The following is an 18748-nucleotide window of genomic DNA, read 5'->3' as shown; positions in this document are numbered from 1 at the left end:
TTGAAGGTGAATCAGTGGGACTTGATTATGTAGAGTGAGGGAAAGAAAGCAGTAATGACTGCTGTTTGTCACCTAGTGACTGGTTGATGCATTTTTTTTTTTGTTGTTTTGTTATTGGGGATTGAACCCAGGCAGGGTGTTTTACCACTGAGAGTCACATCCCCAGGCCTTTAAATTTTTTGAGACAGGGTCTTGCTAAGTTCCTTAGGTCCTTGATAAATGGCTGAGGCTAGTCTCAAATTTGCCATCCTCCTGCTTCAGCCTCTCAAGTTGCTGGGATTACAAGCATATGCCACTGAAGCTGGTGATGGTATACTTTTCTAAAATGGAGTTGATAGGAAAATCAGATTTTGTCGGGGGAAACACAGAGCTCCATTTTAGCCAGGTTAAGTATGAATGCTGTATTAGATATCAAGTGATATGTTCCTTCCCAGCACCAGGAGAGTCAGAGTTTAGTCACTTGTTTAGCAATGCCTGGTGAAGGAATGCAAACCCTGCTGCCCAGGGCACCAGGGTGGCCCCGATTTCTGCCATTCTGCAGGCTTGTTGTTTATATTTTGCTGTGATCGTATAAAACACTCCTGCATCCTTCTGATAAAGTTCCCTTTTTGCATAAGCTATCTGTTCAGCCTGTATACATGGTTATCCAAAAAGACCTTAACAAATCCTTGGCATTTAACATGATCATTCCTAAGATTATTTCTTCCTTTACTACTTTATGAAAGTAGGAAGCCATTTTTATCACTATACATGGTGTCAACTAAAACTTGGGGCATTGTTGGTGGGCAAAGTAGGCATGGGTCACACTAAGAACAATGGCTGTACTTCAGCAAGCTGTTAAAGAGGCATCAAGGGTTTTTACACAGTTCTTCCCATTGATTCCTTAGAGCAGCTCTAAAGTGATGGGGACTACCCTATAGGACAGATGAGAAAGTTGAGGCTCAGAGGGCTTATGTAACCTAAGGTCACAGCGACGATTAGTTTTAAAGCTGTTTTAAACACTCAGTGCATGAGTTAACCACAACGCAGTCGGAAGCAGGCTTTCCCTTACACGACAGGAGATGAGTCAGTGAGGGCCTCAAAGAAATTCATGGTCCACTGGTGGCGGTGGTACATGAACTGAGTGTCCCACGATTCCTTAATGAGGCGTCACAGAGCTCTGAATGGATGTGTGGAGTTCCAGCTCTAACCCCTCATTAGTTCTGGGCCCTGTGTTCCTTAGTGTCACTCAGCAGAGCAGAACCAACCCAAGACGTGTCTCTTCGTATTGGGCTTGGGTAGGAATATGGGCACTGGGATCGTGTGATCTTGGGAGACAGGAGCTATCCTCAGCAATCATCCACTTTATAAATTGGGAAACTGAGACCTAAACAGGTCACTTCCCAGGATTATGTGGCTAAATATTAGAGTTAAAATTTGAAGGTCAGGTTTCTTGAGTCTGTGTGTTTTAACCAGCATTTTTTTTTTTTTTTTTTTTTTTTTTTTTTTTTTTTTTGCAGCTGTGACTGAAAGACCTATCGAACAATTTCAAGGAGGAAAAGTTTGTTTGGAGGCTCATGGTTTCAGAGGTCTTCATCCATAGATGGCCGACTCTATTCCTTGGGACCTAAGGTGAAGCAGCACATCGGGGCAGAAGTGTGTGGCAGAAGAAAGCACTGGGGATGTGGCACCAGGAAGGGACAGACAGAGCTCTGCTCAAGGATGACATGATATCAACCCCAAAGGCAACCCCCCCTCCAGGAACCCACCTACAGTTGACACCCAGTTAGTCCTTATCAGGGATCAACACACTGATTAAGTTAAGGCTCTCCTAACTCGATCATTTTACCTCTAAACTTTCTTGCATTGTTTCACACATGAGCTTCTGGGAGACACCTCACATCTAAACCATAACAATGTCGAAATCAATAATTTACCAGCTCATTATATTACCATCTTCTCTCTCGTTTAACACTGAGATCCTGGAAGGACTTCTTTGTAGTGGGATGGGTGATCAACTTTTCTGTTCTTAATTTTTCCCCTTTTTATTTTTCTTGAGGTCTACCAAACTTACATAAAACGTACAAGATTAAGTGGATAGCTCAAAGAGTATTCATAGTATAGTACAATCAACATCAGTGTAACCACCCAGCCAAAGAGGGAAAATGTCAACAGCACCTTTGGAAGCCCCCCCATCTTTCAGTCAATAATCACCTTCCCTGGGCCCTAGTGTGATCACTGGCCTGACTTCTGTCACTACAAATATGTCTTGCCTATTCCTAGACTGTAAGGGGAAAAGGAATTAAAAAAAAAAATCTGTCCTCTTTTGTTCTACATCATAACTTAGAGTGTACCATTCTATTGTGTGAATACACCAGCACTTCTTCATCCCTTCTCTTGGCAGGGACAAATAGGTATTTCCTACTTTGGGGCCATTGTGAATAAGGCTGCTAGAAACACTCCTGTGAATGTACAGGACATGTGCACTCATTTATCTTGAAGCATTAGAATTACAGCATCATGGGCATACATACATATATTTAGTTTTGGAAAAGACAGCACACAATTTTCCAAAGTAGTTGTAATCATTTGCCCTCCCACTGGCAACGTACAAGAGTTTCAGTTGTTCTGTGTTCATGCCAACCCTTGGCATCGACTGTCTTCTTGCCTTTAGGTTTCAGTCTGTATTTCCCTGGTGACTGAGGTCTTTTGCCATTTGGATATCTTCTTTTATGAAAAGTCTGTTCAAGCATTTTGCTCATTTTTAATTGAGTTGTCTTTTTGTTTTACCATTTCTTTGTATAATCTGGAAGTGAGTCCTTTGTTAGCTGTATGTACGGTAAATATCCTAGTCTGAGGCTTTTCTGAGTAGTGTCTTTTGATGAATAAGAGTTTTTGATGTTTAATAAAGCATAATTTATCAATATTTTTATGGGGTTTTTTTGCATGTCATGTTTAAGAAATCTTTACCTACTTCAAATCTTGCATCTTTTGACTCAGGAAGCTCAGAGCCATTTAGCTTTTTTGTTTTTTGACGGGGTTAGAAGATCCTGACAATTAAGCTTTTGTTTTTCTCCTTCCTTTTCCAAGAGAGGAAAGATGGGGAGAGATAAGAAAAGAAATAGATTGGTCCCAAAGCAGTTGGAAGCTTATGGCTACCCTGGGGGAACTGGAAGAAGGAAGTAAGGGAAGAGAAGATGATAACTAAGGACTCATAATTGGTGGCAGAATTTTCTTGAAAGAAAATAACAGCAACCATCAAACTAGCCAGACCTACCTCAAGCCTTGTACCGATAGGTCCCCACGCTTTTGGTGAAGACAGAATTCAACACCCAACAACTGGCACAGTTTCCTGATCAGATTTAGAGCAGTAAAGCAATGCACAATGGGTAGAGGTGCAAATGAAACTGATGTCTTTCTTGCAGCAGGATGGACTAAAAACAGAAGTGTCCAGTGCTTGCCTTGGATATGTCTAGGATGTCGCTTCCTGGTTGCTTGGCCCCACCTGTCTCAATTCAGTCACTGCTTTGGGGGAGCCATTTCTGTGTGGGTTTTAATTAGCCTCAGGTAATTTGCAAGCCAAGAGCTTCACCTCAGTTCAGTGACTGTCTCTTATCTCCAGGCTTCTTTGCTGACAGAGGCCGGGATCTCAAGAATCCACTTAGTACTAATTCATGCACAACCCTAAAGGGCTGGGGATTTAATCACCAATGTTTGACACATGGTGACTGGAAGCCAATGGATAAATGCTTCCCCTTTTCTTTCCCCATACAGAAGTTCCTGTACTGCATTTTATAGCTTCTCAGTCTTTCCATGGAATCCAGAAACCACTTTCCATAATGGAGGACTGCTCTCCTATCAATCTTTGTATTGATGTCACCTCCTTCCCTGCTCTACTTCACTTGGTCCCATCCCTTCATTTTGGCTCCTGGTTACCACTATGGCCGTTAAATTTTTGTCCCAAGCTCTGCTTCCTGGGAAACTCAGGCTAAGATGACATTGAATAAGACTTCTGTTTGATTTTACTTCATCAGGTTTCAAATGTGGGGCCCTTTTACTCCTTTACAATTTCAAAGGAAGACTCACTCCTCTTTTCCTGGGAAGGTATCACTATGAATTAAGTTTAAATATCTTCTATACAAGTCAGCTATATGGGCCATTTATCCAAGAACAAATAGCTTGGGGCTGGTGTTGTGGCTCAGTGGTAAAGTGCTGGCCTAGCATATATGAGTCACAGGTTTGATCCTCAGCTCCACATAAAATAAATAAATAGCAGACAGAGTAAAAAAAATTTAAAGAAGAATAAAAGATTATATATATATATGTGTGTGTGTGTGTGTGTGTGTGTGTGTGTGTGTGTGTATAAAAAAATCAATGGCTCTCTAATAGCCACAGAGCTAAAAATATTTCTCCTTAGCTGCTGGAGAGGGGCCAAGATAATAATAAAAATTAAGGTTGGCACATGAGTTAATCTAAGCATTGAACTTGGTTAAACCAATCCAGTATGTGAAGACTTCCAGCTCAGCAGTTACCGTGTATAACACTCAGTGGAGAAAATGCTTCCAACACTTCCAGAACTCTGGCTGTCCCATAATACCTGCAAAGTTCCCCAAACCCCAGAGACCTACACTTTATAACAACTCTGAATAAACACACTGGCTCCAGGGCTACTGTCCTTTCCTCACCTTGGCCATTTCTAAAGGCTGTGAGGAAAGGGCAAGGAGAAGACTAGAAGAGAAGAGGCAGCGGATGGCAATGGTGACATTTACACAGCATTTTGAGAGTCTGCTCTCTCTGTTCATGCCACCATCACATTTTGGCTGCTCTTGCACTTTTCATACTCCAGTTGATGTGACAGTCTTCTCACTGGAGTGTGAGCGCTATTTTTGAATTCTCAGGTCTCAGACAGTGCCTTATGCACCGCAGGAACATAATAAGGGTTTCTGGAAGGCTTCAGTCTTCATTCAAGCACCACCTTCTCTGAAGCCTACCCTGGCCACCCATGCAAAAATTCCATCTCCTACCCCTACTCCCCATCCCCCTGGGCCTGCCCTACTTTTTCCTTTATCTTTCTAGCCCATATTTCTTTCTTTATGATTTTGCTTATCATTTTCTCAACCCCCCAGAATGTTCCGTGGAAAGCCTTTTTGAATATTTTATTTGCTAACATCTCCCTATACCTAGAATAAGAGCTGGCACATAATAGGCACTCAGAACATAGTAACTGAATAAAGAACTTCCATCTCCAAATCTACTAAGCATTAGCTTGTTCCTACCCTTGTGGTTTTGAATCCCTATTTATAGAAAGAGTACTTTTAATTCATTAAGTATTTATTTTGCACTGTGCTAGGCCTTGTGCTGAATGTGAAGGAAACAAACATGAAGACAAAGTCCTTTCCTTCAAAGAGCGTGGTGTTAATAGAGGAGGTGTTCATAAGCAAGGGCTGCTGTAATATAATGCAGGAAGGCCAGTGTTAGAGACAAACCAAACGTTACATATTAACAAAACACAGGAGAGGCAAATGTGCCTCAAGGATCATCTAGGACTCCTGCAGGAATCAAAGCCCTGATTAAGACTACGTGAACGTTTGCTAGAGTGTGTACATGGGGAGGGGAGGCAGCAGGTCAGAGTAGTAGCTGAGAATAAATCTCAAAGCTCAGATGCTTATGTTCAAAAAGTGATCAAACTGCTTTATGGTTGTCATTCATCCATTAAGCACATTATTTGTGCTTCTATTATATTGTGCTGATCTAGAGATTCAGCAAGAGACCAAAAAGACAAGAATTTCTGTCTTCATGGAGCTTGCAGTAGTGAAAGGAAACACATAATAAAACAGATAAGTGAATTATACATGAGAAGATAAGTGCTGTGGATGGAAATAGAGCAAAGAAGGAGGACGAGGAGAACCAAGGACCAAATGCACAGCACTGCTTAGGCTTTGAGAGGCCGCCTCTTTATGGATCATCCCATGATCCTCTGTTAGAAATCTTCCTGGCCAGCTTATGTCTATAAAAGACCTTTAAGAAGCAGGCAGGACAAAGGAAAGAAGCCTTCATGTATTACGGTAATTAAAACAGTAATTATACTTTCTATTAAATCCTGTGAAAGCCCTAATGTAATTATCCAACAAACAAACAAATGAAAGGACCCTCAGCAACAGGCATCAGACAAAGATGCTGTGATTAGGGTGCAGGCCCAGCGCCAGGCAGCCTGGTTTTGAATCTCAGCTCCGCCACCGTCTGACCTAGACAGTTCCTTCATGTCACAAAGCCTCCTTTCTCCCATCTGTGAAGCAGGGATAGAGACAACAGCCCTTGATGTTGATGGGATGATCCAGAAAGAACACTTAATTCAGCAAGGAGTAAACACTCAGGAGATGCTAAGAATTATTAGTGGAGCCAATGTAGATCTTTGATCTATAAATACTAAGATCCTTTATCAATGAAGTCAAAGAATATGGACTCAGGCAAATCGCCCCATTTTGTATCAAAAGGGAGAAGAAAGGCCAATGTGGTGGTTGGAGCTAGGGAGGTTTAGGGGGATGGACTTGGGTGGAAGGAGACCTGAGGATCTAAGCACAAGACTGGTAGAACCCAATGACCCAAGACAGTCAAAGTCGGGCAGATCTGCAAGATGGGACAAAGGGACTTGCCATTGTGTCCTATGAACAAATAAGCTGGAGAAGTATCATATTTAGCCTGGACAAGAAGGTCTGGGAATAAAAAATGAGGACCAAATAGCTGCCTTCAAAAAAAAAAAATTGCGTTTTTCCTCCCTCCAGCAAAGAAAAAGCCGACTTGCTGTCTTGTTATAGAGAACAGTACTACCAGAACCAGTGGATTGAAATTCTAGGGTTTCAGGAATAAAAAACAGAATGATGATGAAAGTGATCTCCATGAGGAGTGAGGGCCCATCACTGGGGGGAACCCCAGGGAAGGCTGGAATGCCAGAGGGGAGAGGGCTACCTTAAGTAGGTGGACCATAGTTGTCTCTAAAGTCTTTTCCAACCCTGAAAGCCTGGCTTAAAACCTCAACCAAGGTGCCCAGTATGAAATGATTCAAGTCAAGTCAAAACTGATCACAAGCCAGGTGCACGCCTGTAATCCCAGCAGCTCAGGAGGCTGAGACAGGATTGCAAACTCAAAGCCAATCTCAGTGATGGTGAAGCACTAAGCAACTCAGTGAGACACTGTCTCTAAATAAAATACAAAAGGGCTGGGGATGTGGCTCAATGGTCCAATGCTCCAGAGTTCAATCCCTAGTACTGCCCTTCCCCCCCCAAAATTACTGATCAACAGAAAAGAGATAGGGCGAGCCTGTTGCTTGGGAGAAGTTTTCAGAAATAAAGCCAGGAGGTAATGATAATAGAGTCACAGTGACAGCCCCCAAACTGTTCCACAGGATCCTTACCATAATCCAGGAAGGTCACCATTATCCTAATGGTCATAGATGAGCAAAGAGGCCCAGAAACCTCAGGTCTTGCTGGCACTTTGCTAACAAGGCCAGACCTGTAATCTGAACATTGTTTTCTGACTTTCATTCCAATATTCAAGGTCATCCATAGCATGACATATCCTCACTTTACAGAGTTAACTTCCACAACTCCCTGTGCATATGTGGAGAGGACAAGTGTAGAACAATAGGGAGTAGTGGGGATTGGGGAGGGCTCGCTCTGTTGAAAAGGGAAGATACAGCTTAAATTGACCCAAGCCTGTGGAAATAGAGTGACACTAATGCCAGGTCTACAGATTTCTTAAGAGAACCAGGGGTATATATTTTAATGTAAAAATCTCCCTGATTTTTAAAGGTTAACGAGTAATGTAACTTAATGAAACAACACTGTATAGGCTAAATAAAACTCACTTATGGATCTGGCTTACTGGCAGCCATTTTGCAACTTATGCTCTAAAAGTGTTACCTTTTAGATGAAACTAATGTTCATTTTCTCAACTCACAGGGAAACATGGAAGCCCCATGCTAATGAATTTACACCTCTTCATAGTGCTTATAGTATTCAATCCTACTCGACCATAAAATGAAGAGCTAAGGAGTTTCCCACTCTTTGGGATTACGCAGTGTACCATTTCTATTAGTATCTTAGAAATGTTTTCTGAATTTTGACTTGGTAGAAAAAGACCTGAAAAGATTTGGTTCAGCTTAAATGTGAAGTCAGTAAAGGGGATTAGTCAGATTCCAAGCCCAAGTAATGGCAATAATTGCCCGAGATAATCAGGTAAGGTGGCTCAAGCAAAAGGTTCAAGGAAAGTGGATGCATTCAGGGTGTTACATTGTGCTCATTCAGAATTCAAGAGCTCCATGTAAGAAGAAAGGATATGCAGATGGAATACCACCAAGAAGCCACATATTATAAAATGTTCCTGCTCAGATCTTCTGTAACACAAATTAGAATGAGAAGAATAGAATGAATGAGAAGCACCCAACATGCTCAATGGAGAAACCTGTTTTTCAATATTTATAAACACTGATTCATATTTCCTCCAAAGAAATCTCCTAGTTGACCTGATGCAGGACCACTACCTGCTCAACTCTCCTTACTAACGGCAAATAAACAGCTGTTCTTTACAGTTTTAGAGTTTTGCCAGCATTGACCCAAAACTAGCAATTGATGACATGGATGTTAATGACCTTATGAGAGAGCTTTCTAAGAATTATCAATTTTTTGGAAGAATGGAAAGACTTGATGGAGCTTTATTTCTTCATAAAATGAGTGATGCTTGCTGCAGGAAGGGACTAAGAAATTGTGTGGATTTCAGAAAAATGACAGTTTTGTGGATGAAGCCAACATGTCATCTTTAATACAACAGAACTGCTGTCGTTAAGGGAGCTAGATCATGAACAGGCTCCATAAAATGTAAGATATCAACCATATTTTAGAGAAGAGAGGAGAAAATTAACAGCCATTGAGTTCCTACCTATTTTAAGTATGTTTTTATTCTAGTTACAACACTCTGAAGAGTAGCATAATTATATCACTTCATAGAAGAGAAAACTGAGTCAATGATAAAAAAGAAAAAAAAAACACAAAAAACTTCCCAAGATTGCAAGACTAATAATTACCAAGGCCAGGTTCCACTCAGACTGGTCTGACTCTGAGCCCATCCCCTAACCATGCTGCCCATTCCCTCACCATGCTGCCCACCGACCACGAAGAGATCTTTCATTCCAGTGGAATCCCAGAGACTAAATTGCTTGCCCAGAGTGAGCAGCCTGAAGACTATGCCTAGCACTCCTCCTTCCTGGTTCTGCCCTCCTCCCATCTTCCCTAGCTCAGGGCTGTGTCATAGGCGCCCCTGCATCTGTGAACTTGGAGGAAAGCTACAGATGTATTAGTACCCAAGGGGAAGAAACTTGTTTATTCTCCATAATTCAAGCCCTATGCAATGGCTGCATAGACTCCTGATGACACTCAGAATCTGATTAGAAATGGTATTGTTGCTCTATATCTGTTAAAAGAGATCTATCCTGCCAGACACGGTGGTGCATGCCTGTAAGTAATCCCAGTGGCTCTGGAGGCCAAGACAGGAGGAACACAAGTTCAAAGCCAGTCTCAAAAAACAGCAAAGCACTAAACAACTCAGTGAGACTCTGTCTCCAAATGAAATACAAAATAGAGCTGGGGATGTGGCTCAGTGATGGAATGTACCTGACTTTAATCCCCAGTACCAAAAAAAGAGAGATCTCTTCGCAAGTGGGCAGAATGACCAATGGCAGGTCAATAAAACTGGATAGGAGTATGAAATGTTCAGTCAGCACAAAGTATAATAAATGCCAAGGTATGGAAAAGGAATGAGAGGGGCAGCCTACTAGACTCTAATCTTACCAGCTGACCTAGAAAGAAATGGCCAGACTGAAAGTGCTTTGTTCTTGCTATGCCTTTTAAACTTCAGACCAAAGCGTATCTGTTTCATGCAGTCTTGACAAACTTCTCCTGAGACTGTGTGATTTGAAGACTCATTAAGTCCTTCTAGACTGCTATTTAGTGTGTATGAATCCTGGGACTTCACTTGTCAAATCAAATCATTTACTTAAAGGGCTTATTCATCACCTGCACTGGAAATTGAATACCCACCTTTCTAAGTGAATCCTGATTTTTAATTGGGCACAGGGCCACCTAGGAACAAGGTGATATTCTCAGCTTTTCTTCATTCAGATGGGTCCATATGCCCATATTCTGTCCAGTTGAATCTGAGAGGAAGTGATGTGTGCGATCTCTAGAGCCTGCCCTCCTAAGCAGAGGGAACTTCCTCCCCTACCCCTCCTCCATCCTACTGCCCTGGTCCAAAGTTTGCTCAGCATCTACTCAAGGTAGACCATAGTGCAGTGATAAGACTGGTGGCATGGTGCAATAGTTAAGTTCAGGGACGTGGCATTGAACTTTGCTTCCTCCTTGCTTTGTATAAAACCGTAGGAATTTTAGCCCCTGCAAAAACATTTCACCAATAATCTGAGATTTTCTTGTATGCATGTGTATTCGCTCTCAGGAGTAGCCTAGAATATTCTAGGTGTGGCATTCAACATTACTGAACTTCTAATTCAAACTTGGTAGAAATTGCAAGAGGAATCAAGACAGAATAGTTGATTAAAAGATATCTGACTGCAAGTCTGTCTCCCTTGCCCACAGGAAGAGCAAAGGACCAGGGTTTGGATTCCCAATTTTGGAGTCCTGGCCCTAGAAGACAGTTAATATATGCCTGCTCAGCAGAATGCACTTCCTGAATATCTTAGGTATAGTATTAATACATGTGCCCCCTGAAAAAACTCTTTGTTGAATGGAAATGTAATCATATCCCTGCAGATGATTGCTTTTCTATTTTGACTTCTTTCCTCTTTAAAACAGAAAATGCAGGACTAACTAGAAGGCAATCAACATAATTCAAAAATGCTGGGACTCTATGGCCGAGTCTCACAGGCCCTTATCCTCTCTAGCTGGGAGGCTGCAGACACCTGCTTTCTGCTTCCCTCTTGGCTGCATTAGCCACAGTTCACAATATAACCAGAGAGGACTTCCAGACCAGGCGGATTTATCCCTACTCTGCTGAAAACATTTCCCATGTCCCAGCCCCACTGGGCTCCACCATAGAGTTCAAACTCCTCCATAACGTGTCCCCAGCGTCTGCAGAGTTCCACATTCACCCAGGGCTCTACTTTCTTGAATAACTCTTTCTGGGAGTTCTGTCTTGATATAGGCTCAATATTTTCTTAATATTTTCCTTCAATCCCATCTTTCTTAACCTGGTGGATACCTACTTAACCTACATAGCTCTTAATCAAGAATTTTCTCTTTTGAGAAACCTCCCCCAAGATTTCCCTTTTATATTATACTGGGCTTACCCAAACCATGACGTTTTCTAATTGCTAGGTGGGTACTGGCTACCTTCATTCCTCTGCCAGCCTAAGAATGCCCTGAGGGCAGGAGCTGTGCCTCTCCTTAGAGTACTCCTGTGTATGAAAGCAATGCCTACTACAGGCCAAATTCCACTATACGTACGAAAGCGGATGCCCCACTAATGTGGTACAAAGGCTTCAGTAATAGTTGCTCCCATTTATTGATCCTCTACGTCCCAAGAATAATCGAAATCTGTATCTTCTTTTAACACATAAGAGTCATCAATAAGAGGAATTAGATCTTTCTGTCTCTAAAAACCAAGCTGCTCTCCACCATGCCAGTAAGAAAAATTGTAATAAGAATGTGAAATTAAACAAACTTGAGTCTCTCCTTTATAGATCTTCTTATAATTTGAGAACTCTTATAACCAGAATGTCTCATTGAGAGAATAATACTTCCTAGGCCATGAGGACACACATTCATTGAGAATTCAAGTCTTCTGAGGCTCAGTAAATGTTAATTGTTAATTAAATATTAATTAAATATTATTTATTAAATCATGTTAATTATTTAGATTCAAGTAATGCTGAATAATTTGAGGTATTCCATTTGTTGTGCTCAGCAAAATATCCCCATTTAAATAACTCAGCATATTAACAATTAACATTTATTGAGCTTCAAAAGACTTGAACTTTCAATGAATGCTTCCTTGTGGCCCAGAAAGTATTATTTTCTGAATGAGAAATTCTGGTTACAAGAGTTCTCAAATTATATAGCATTATAATTCTCTTATATAGCATTATATCAGGAATTACAGACTGATAGTAATGCCAAACTATAATTACAAATAATTGTTCTCAAATTATTTAGCATTACCATCATTCTTAAAATTCCTGCTCAGAGAGTGTTAAATACATTTTGAAGAAATGAGCTTGAACTCTTTCCACTAATGGGCACCTTGCCCTAAAACCTCTACATGGTGCTGTGCACACCCCTTTCTGGATGGTGATTAAAACTGGCCTGGGATCTAGAACATTGGGCTATCCCTTTCAAAGAAGTGGTCGGTCTACCAGCATGTCCTCCTGGGGTATTGAGAACCGGAGCCTATTGTTCGTTTGTGGATGTGTTTTCTCCATGTCAGTATCTCTTGGGGCACAAGGAGGAAAGTCCCTGAAGCTTGCATTCTGGTGGTCGATATGGATGGTGAGCAATACTCAAACACACAATGGCATCTCACACATGCGCTGAAGACAAGGCAGGATAAGGGGCAGATGGTGACCAACCAGCTGCACTGTTTCAGATTTGGTAGCCAAGGAACAAGGGTTCTCTTATCAGTGAGGGCCAGTTATGTGGACATTAGCAGGCAGAGCACTCTGGGCAAGTGCAGATAGATGCTTGGCATGGGAGGGAGAGACTGGTTGGATCCCAGGGAGAGGAAGAGACACACAGAAGACTGATGCAAGGCAGTTTGGGACAAGGTCTGCTAGGTTTTGAGGACCACAGCAAGGATTAGGGCTTTATTCTGTATGATGGGGGCCACTGAGTTCCACTGGGGCTAGAGACCATGTACCTACTTTTCTGTTCAGGCCGCTTCTCTTTCCATGAACTCAATGGACATAGGCAACTTCCTTGAGGCTTCATTCTACCACACCCCATGTGGCTGCAGAGTGGGGATGCTTCCCGTTTATCCAGGCCCCTCAATTCCTGCAGCCTCGTGCTCTAAACGTGTGTGTGCTGCTTACTCGTGGAGGCTTGGAAGTGACAAGGAAGCCAGTGGCTTCCTTTTCATAGTTCTGTGACCTCAGGTTGTCCGAGGCGAGGACGCCACTGCCCCTATGCAAAGATCAGCTGACAACTACAGTGGAAAAATCTGATATAGTGAGGGGCAAGTAGGGTCAAGGGCCCTAGAAAGAAAACTCAAAACTCCACGTTAAGAAGTCGACTAATAAGAACAATGATGATAATGAATAATGTTGACTTGTGCTGTCAGCCACTATGTTGACTATTTCACATACTCTAATGCATTTAATCTTTTCCACCAACCTATGAGGGTAGGCAATAGTATTCTTGTCATTTTGTATTGGAAGAAACTGAGGCATAGAGCTTTAGGGTTTCTTGCTCAAGGTCATACCATCAGATAAGTGACCAACTAGAAAACTTGCCCCAGGGTATCCGATTCTGATGACAAGATTTGCTTCCTTCTCACACTCTCCACGTCAGCAAAAGAAGCTTCTTCAGAGGTCAAAATAATACTATCCTTTTTGGGGAAAAATGTAACTGAGTGGAATAAAAGCCAGCAATACATAGACTTTTGTACCCAATGAGACTGTTCATCTCCATCTCTCCAGAGCCTCGTCTGAGGCCTTGACCATGGAAGGCACTCAATACATATTTGATAAATGAATGAATGAATGAATCAAAGTGGTTTGTATAGTGCCTGAAAAATAGTAAGTGTTCAATAATTGCTGCTATTATTAAGTTAGCTCATTGCTTATGTATCCTGTTCTAGGAAAGGTAGCCTAAGATGATTTTCTTAGTCAATACTGAAAGGCACACTGCAGTCCTAGAAGATGAAATCGATTCTATTAGATGCTCTGTTGATGCAGGCTACAGTAATACACTAAGAGATCTTGTTTGTGTCAAACAATATTCCAGTCCAAGTTTTCCTCTTAAAGAGTTTTATGATCTTTGTACTTTGCATATTTCCTGGAGAAATCTGAGGTTTTCTTGCATAATTTGGCAAGCCTGTCCAAAAGCAAAATATCACTGCAATTGCTTTCACCTCCTTTGCTCTACAGTTCTTCACAGTTTGCACCCCATAGAGTCAATGGAACATGCTCGGTAACATAAACAAGGAGGTGGAGGAACTACCAAACCAGGTCCAGTCTATTAGGCTCTTAGTGAGCCCAGTGAATTCTCCATCCCCCCAAGATGGTCAAACTAGATCCGAAACAGTTTCTATTTAAAAAAAAGTCCAAAAGAGATGCTATGGTTATAATTGCCACAGCATTAGATTTATTAAGAAGCTAAAATTATCTCAACCATTGATCTATATAAATATAGTAGCACCACCTCTGATAAAGATAATAACTGCATTTTGAAGATATTATATATGAATTCAACTTCTTACCCTCTACCATTATACCCCAGTAATTAATGGTTTACTAACTAATCCTTAGGGATATTTCAGTAGTGGAAAGAAGAGTCTGAGTCCCACTTCTGTCAGTTATAGCTGTGTGATCTTGTGTAAAAAATAAGCCTCTCTGAATATCAAGAAGCTATTAATGGGAAGATAAAAGCAGCATGATTTGGGCTCTCATGAGCATTGCATGAAGTACCTGCTGAGGGGTTGGGAAGAGTTGTAAGAATTCATTAAATATCATTTCTTGATAACAGATGGTATGGATTCGTGGAGGAGAATATGTCTGGAACTTACACTTTTCACCATTCAGTTATAGTCTAATGCTAAACTTAGGAAATGGTCTCCAAAGGTCAAATATTTGGGGTACATATTTACCTATTCCTATAGAATCACCGTAGACTGGCTGGAGTGGGGTGTCTCATAACAAAGCAGCAAGCTTCCCTGTTGATAGTTTGAGGAAGATACTCTTTTGAGGAATGAAAGTTGGTCCATAGTCCAATCTAACAAAAGAATAGATTTTTATCTTTCTGGAAGGTGAAGGTCTAAGATCTTTATGAAAACTTTTACTTTTTTATATTTTTGGTACCAGGGATTGAACCTAGGTGTGCTTAGCTACTGACCCACATCCCCAGTCCTTTTTTTGAATTTTGAAACAGGGTCTTACCAGTTGCTTAGGGCCTTGCTAAATTGTCGAGGATGGCTTTGAACTTGTGATCCTCCTGCCTCAGTCTCCTGAGACACTGGGATTACAAGAGGTATGCACCACCACAACCAGTTTATGAAACCTTTTAAAACCTGTTCTTAGTTTAGCACTGGTGTATCGTATTCTGGGGGAAAGTAATTGTGGTGTTACTAGAGTATAAGGATATAAATATCCCTTTGGTGTATAAAAATAAAGAGAAAAGACAGTGGATTTCTTAGTACACCCCACCCCAAAGAATTGTTTAGCATTTACTTAGGCATCTGTTCTACTTCCTGGCCAGGAACCTTCTCTAATCTCCTAATCCTTTGTCATGGTAAGAACATGCAGTTTATAATGTTAGACTGGTGCAGAGCAGTGAGAACATCTAGAAAAAAATCTTTCTTGGTAGGTTTATTGTGTGTGTGTGTGTGTGTGTGTGTGTGTGTGTGTGTGTGTGTGTGTTTATATATATATATGTGGCTCCATTCTAGATAGGATATAACTTTGTAATTGCTCGAAATCCCCATTTGAAATTATTTGCCAATTTTTTTTTCCCCTGGTACTGGGGATTGAACCCAGGGTGCTTTAACCACTGAGCAACATCTACAGCTCTTTTTGAGACAGGGTCTCATCAATTTGCTGAGCTGGTTTCAAACTTGTGACCCTCCTGCCTCAGCCTCTCAAGTTGCTAGGATTACAGGCATGTTCCATTGCAACTGGCTTCTCAGTGTGATTTTAGAAATATTTTGTAATCAGCTTATAGTTAAAGAACTGTATTTCTTGCCATCTCTAAGATAAATATGTTTTACCCTTTACATAAATTCTAGGCCAGGTATTGGTTAGGAAGTTCATGATCTCCTTGGAAAGCTCTGCCATTCACTGCAAAGTAGTAATGCCTATTACAACCTAAGCACATAAAGTGATAAGAAAAAGATACCTGAAAACTTTATTATGTGTCAATTCTAAAACTTCATCAGAAAATACTGTAACAGCCCATTACAAATTACCAATGTTTGTACTCAAATAAAGTCAGAGTGCCATTGGTATCCTTATTAAAATCTCTTTCTTTATGGAATGATTTTAGTGAAGAGGCTGTTTTGCTGTTTTCTTTTTTTTTTAGTCAATCTGACACTCAGGTTAGAAGCAGCAACTGTCATTGTCTTACCTACTTTCCAACAGCTAAAAAGAGTCTTTCAACAGAGAAACAAGTTTTTAGTTGTTTTTCCACTTAACAATGTCATTAGTAGACTACAGTCTACCTTGCCTTTCCCTAAGGTGACAGGTGGCTGAGAAATCTGTCTGATTCCCTTCTTAGGGAGCAGCTGTCACTTGCAGAAAATCGTTTCTTCCCACTCTGTGAAAGACGTTTGTTGCCTCCTTCAGACACAAATAAATAAATGCTCAGTGTTTGTACATTTGAGAATGTGTAAGGGTTGGGGGGGGGGCTATTTATAAGTATTACATAAATTCATTTATTTTTTTAAATGGCCTCAATTCTAGTCCCTGTTATCAAAGAAATAGCAAGCTTTTGTTTTTGCTAGAGGGTTAAAATCTGCCGCAAACATGTCACTGTCCTCCCCATACTGGCACACTTTCTTCTGATCTTGATAAATTAAAGAAGATCTGGAGATACATAACAAAATATTATTTAATATTATACCCATAGAACAGGGGATGAGAGTTTTGTTAACTTTTAATAATCAAAACATTAGGTTATCGTGAATAACTCTTAAGTTTTTCCATTTCTGAGCATTAAATCATATTCAACGTAAGCTTATCAGGTTATTGTGTGACAAAATGGTTTTTGCAGATCCTGGAAGCAAATTGCAGAGATGTAAGATCATGGTTGCACCCAGATCCTCTCTCAGCAAAAAGCTTGAGAAGCTCAAACAGCTTGCCTGAAAGATACCCACAAATTTCAAAACAATTCCTGATATCCAGCACCCACATGTTCCCCTGGGTCATTTCTCTCTCCTCTTCCTACTCCTCCTACTGCTCTGAACAAACAAAGCAAGGGATTTGAAATTTCCAGTGGTTCAAATGACAAAGATATTTCATTGTGCCGAGTGGACACGATGCACTGGTCTTTTACTAACTCACACAATGGCATGACACAGATAGAACATGAGCCAGTCACCGGGAATGCTGTGCAAAATAGAACAGAGAATATGCAAGACAGTATTTATCTCAGCATAATTATAGTGTGCCAAGAAAGGTTAAGAGACTTGTCCAAGTTCACATGGATTGGGAGGATATCTGGAAAGGCTCAAAAACAGAGGAGAGAAAGTAGGACTTATGAGTGACCTTAAAAATCTTGTCCTTTGTGACAGCCTAGATGATCATGGAGGACATTATGTTAAGTACAGTAAAGCCAGACAGAGACAAATCCCACAAGATCCCACTCACATGTAGAACCTAAAAATGCTAATCTCACAGAAGTTGAGAGTACAAAAATGGTTACCCAAGGCTGGGGAGGGAAGGATGAAGAGTGCTTAGTCAACAGGTACAATCTTACTGTTACATAAGAGGAGCTAGCTCTGGTGTTCTACGGCATAGTTGGGGACTATAATGCATCTATGCTTCCAAAAGTTACAAAGGAGGATTTTGAATGTTTACCACAAAGAAAGGATGTTTGAGATGATGAATATGCAAGTTACCCCGATTTGAGCATTGTACAATATAAGTATGCATCAAACATCTTAATGCACAAGTATGCACAACTATTATGTTAATTAAAAATAAAACTAAGGGGAAAAAAAGCCCTGGCCTTTCAGAAGAGGAAAGACCTGGTCTATACAACAACCCTAAGATTCCATGCATATGAATTATTATTATGATTTGTTTTGCTGAAAACAAACCTCTGCTAATATTTTTCCATTTACCAAGACATCCAACAGGTTTAAAAATGTGGCAGCATGAGGTAATTATGTTAAGCATAATTTTCTGAAAATGATGGCATGAGACAGTTACAGCCTCTGTGGGTCCCCAAATGAGTATAAGATGGGGAGCCGATAAAATGGTCTCTTCCCACTTACCATTCCCTGCACACAGAATGATCCTGTCTCAGATCTATACATGACTTTGTCACTCACTTCGTTTAGATATCTGACACTGGAACAATGACATTTAATAAACTGTCACCTTCCCAGAGATGCTTCCTCTAGCCAGCTCCTCAAAAGTAGCTACTGCTTCCTCACCAACATTCATCCCTCATTGTGCTTCATTTTTCTTTAGAGCCTTCATCTCTAACTGGAATTACAGTGTACATTTGTTTATGGGCACCGACTCCCACATGAGAATGTGCATTCCATGTGGGAAGGGATGCCCGTCTGGTCCGGCTCCTAGTGCCCAGAGCACTGCCGGGGAGTTAATGCTCCACATAGGTTTCTGAATGAATGAGCAAATGTCCCAACCATAAAGTATCTTTGGATGGCTGTACTTCCTATAAGACTTGTTATGGTTCCTGCCTGCTCTAGTGAGTGTAAAGGAGCTTTCTGAGATATGGATACCCACAGGGACAAGCCTGGATGCCTGGGACACCACTCAGAAGCTCTCCCACACAGAGAAGGCACTTACATTTTCTTCTGTATGGGAAGC

General features: G+C 41.0%; 1 protein-coding gene and 1 long non-coding RNA gene across 10 annotated transcripts in view; one reads left to right on the top strand and one right to left on the bottom strand.

Moving 5' to 3' along the window:
- The window catches only part of LOC120889048 (uncharacterized), a 115854-nt gene extending 112949 nt beyond the window's left edge, over positions 1 to 2905 (top strand). For all 6 annotated transcript variants that reach the window (XR_005732807.2, XR_013425130.1, XR_013425132.1 and 3 more), the window contains one exon: positions 1500 to 2905. This is a non-coding gene — a long non-coding RNA (uncharacterized LOC120889048). The remainder of the gene's footprint in view (positions 1 to 1499) is intronic.
- Positions 1 to 18748, bottom strand: part of Rcan2 (regulator of calcineurin 2) — a 239804-nt gene that overhangs the window by 65094 nt on the left and 155962 nt on the right. The gene's annotated exons all lie outside the window — the stretch shown is intronic.

The sequence above is a fragment of the Ictidomys tridecemlineatus genome, chromosome 8, assembly GCF_052094955.1.
Source record: "Ictidomys tridecemlineatus isolate mIctTri1 chromosome 8, mIctTri1.hap1, whole genome shotgun sequence".
Classification (NCBI taxonomy): domain Eukaryota; kingdom Metazoa; phylum Chordata; class Mammalia; order Rodentia; family Sciuridae; genus Ictidomys; species Ictidomys tridecemlineatus.
Note: the sequence above shows the minus strand (reverse complement) of the source record. Positions and strands in the feature narration are given on the sequence as shown.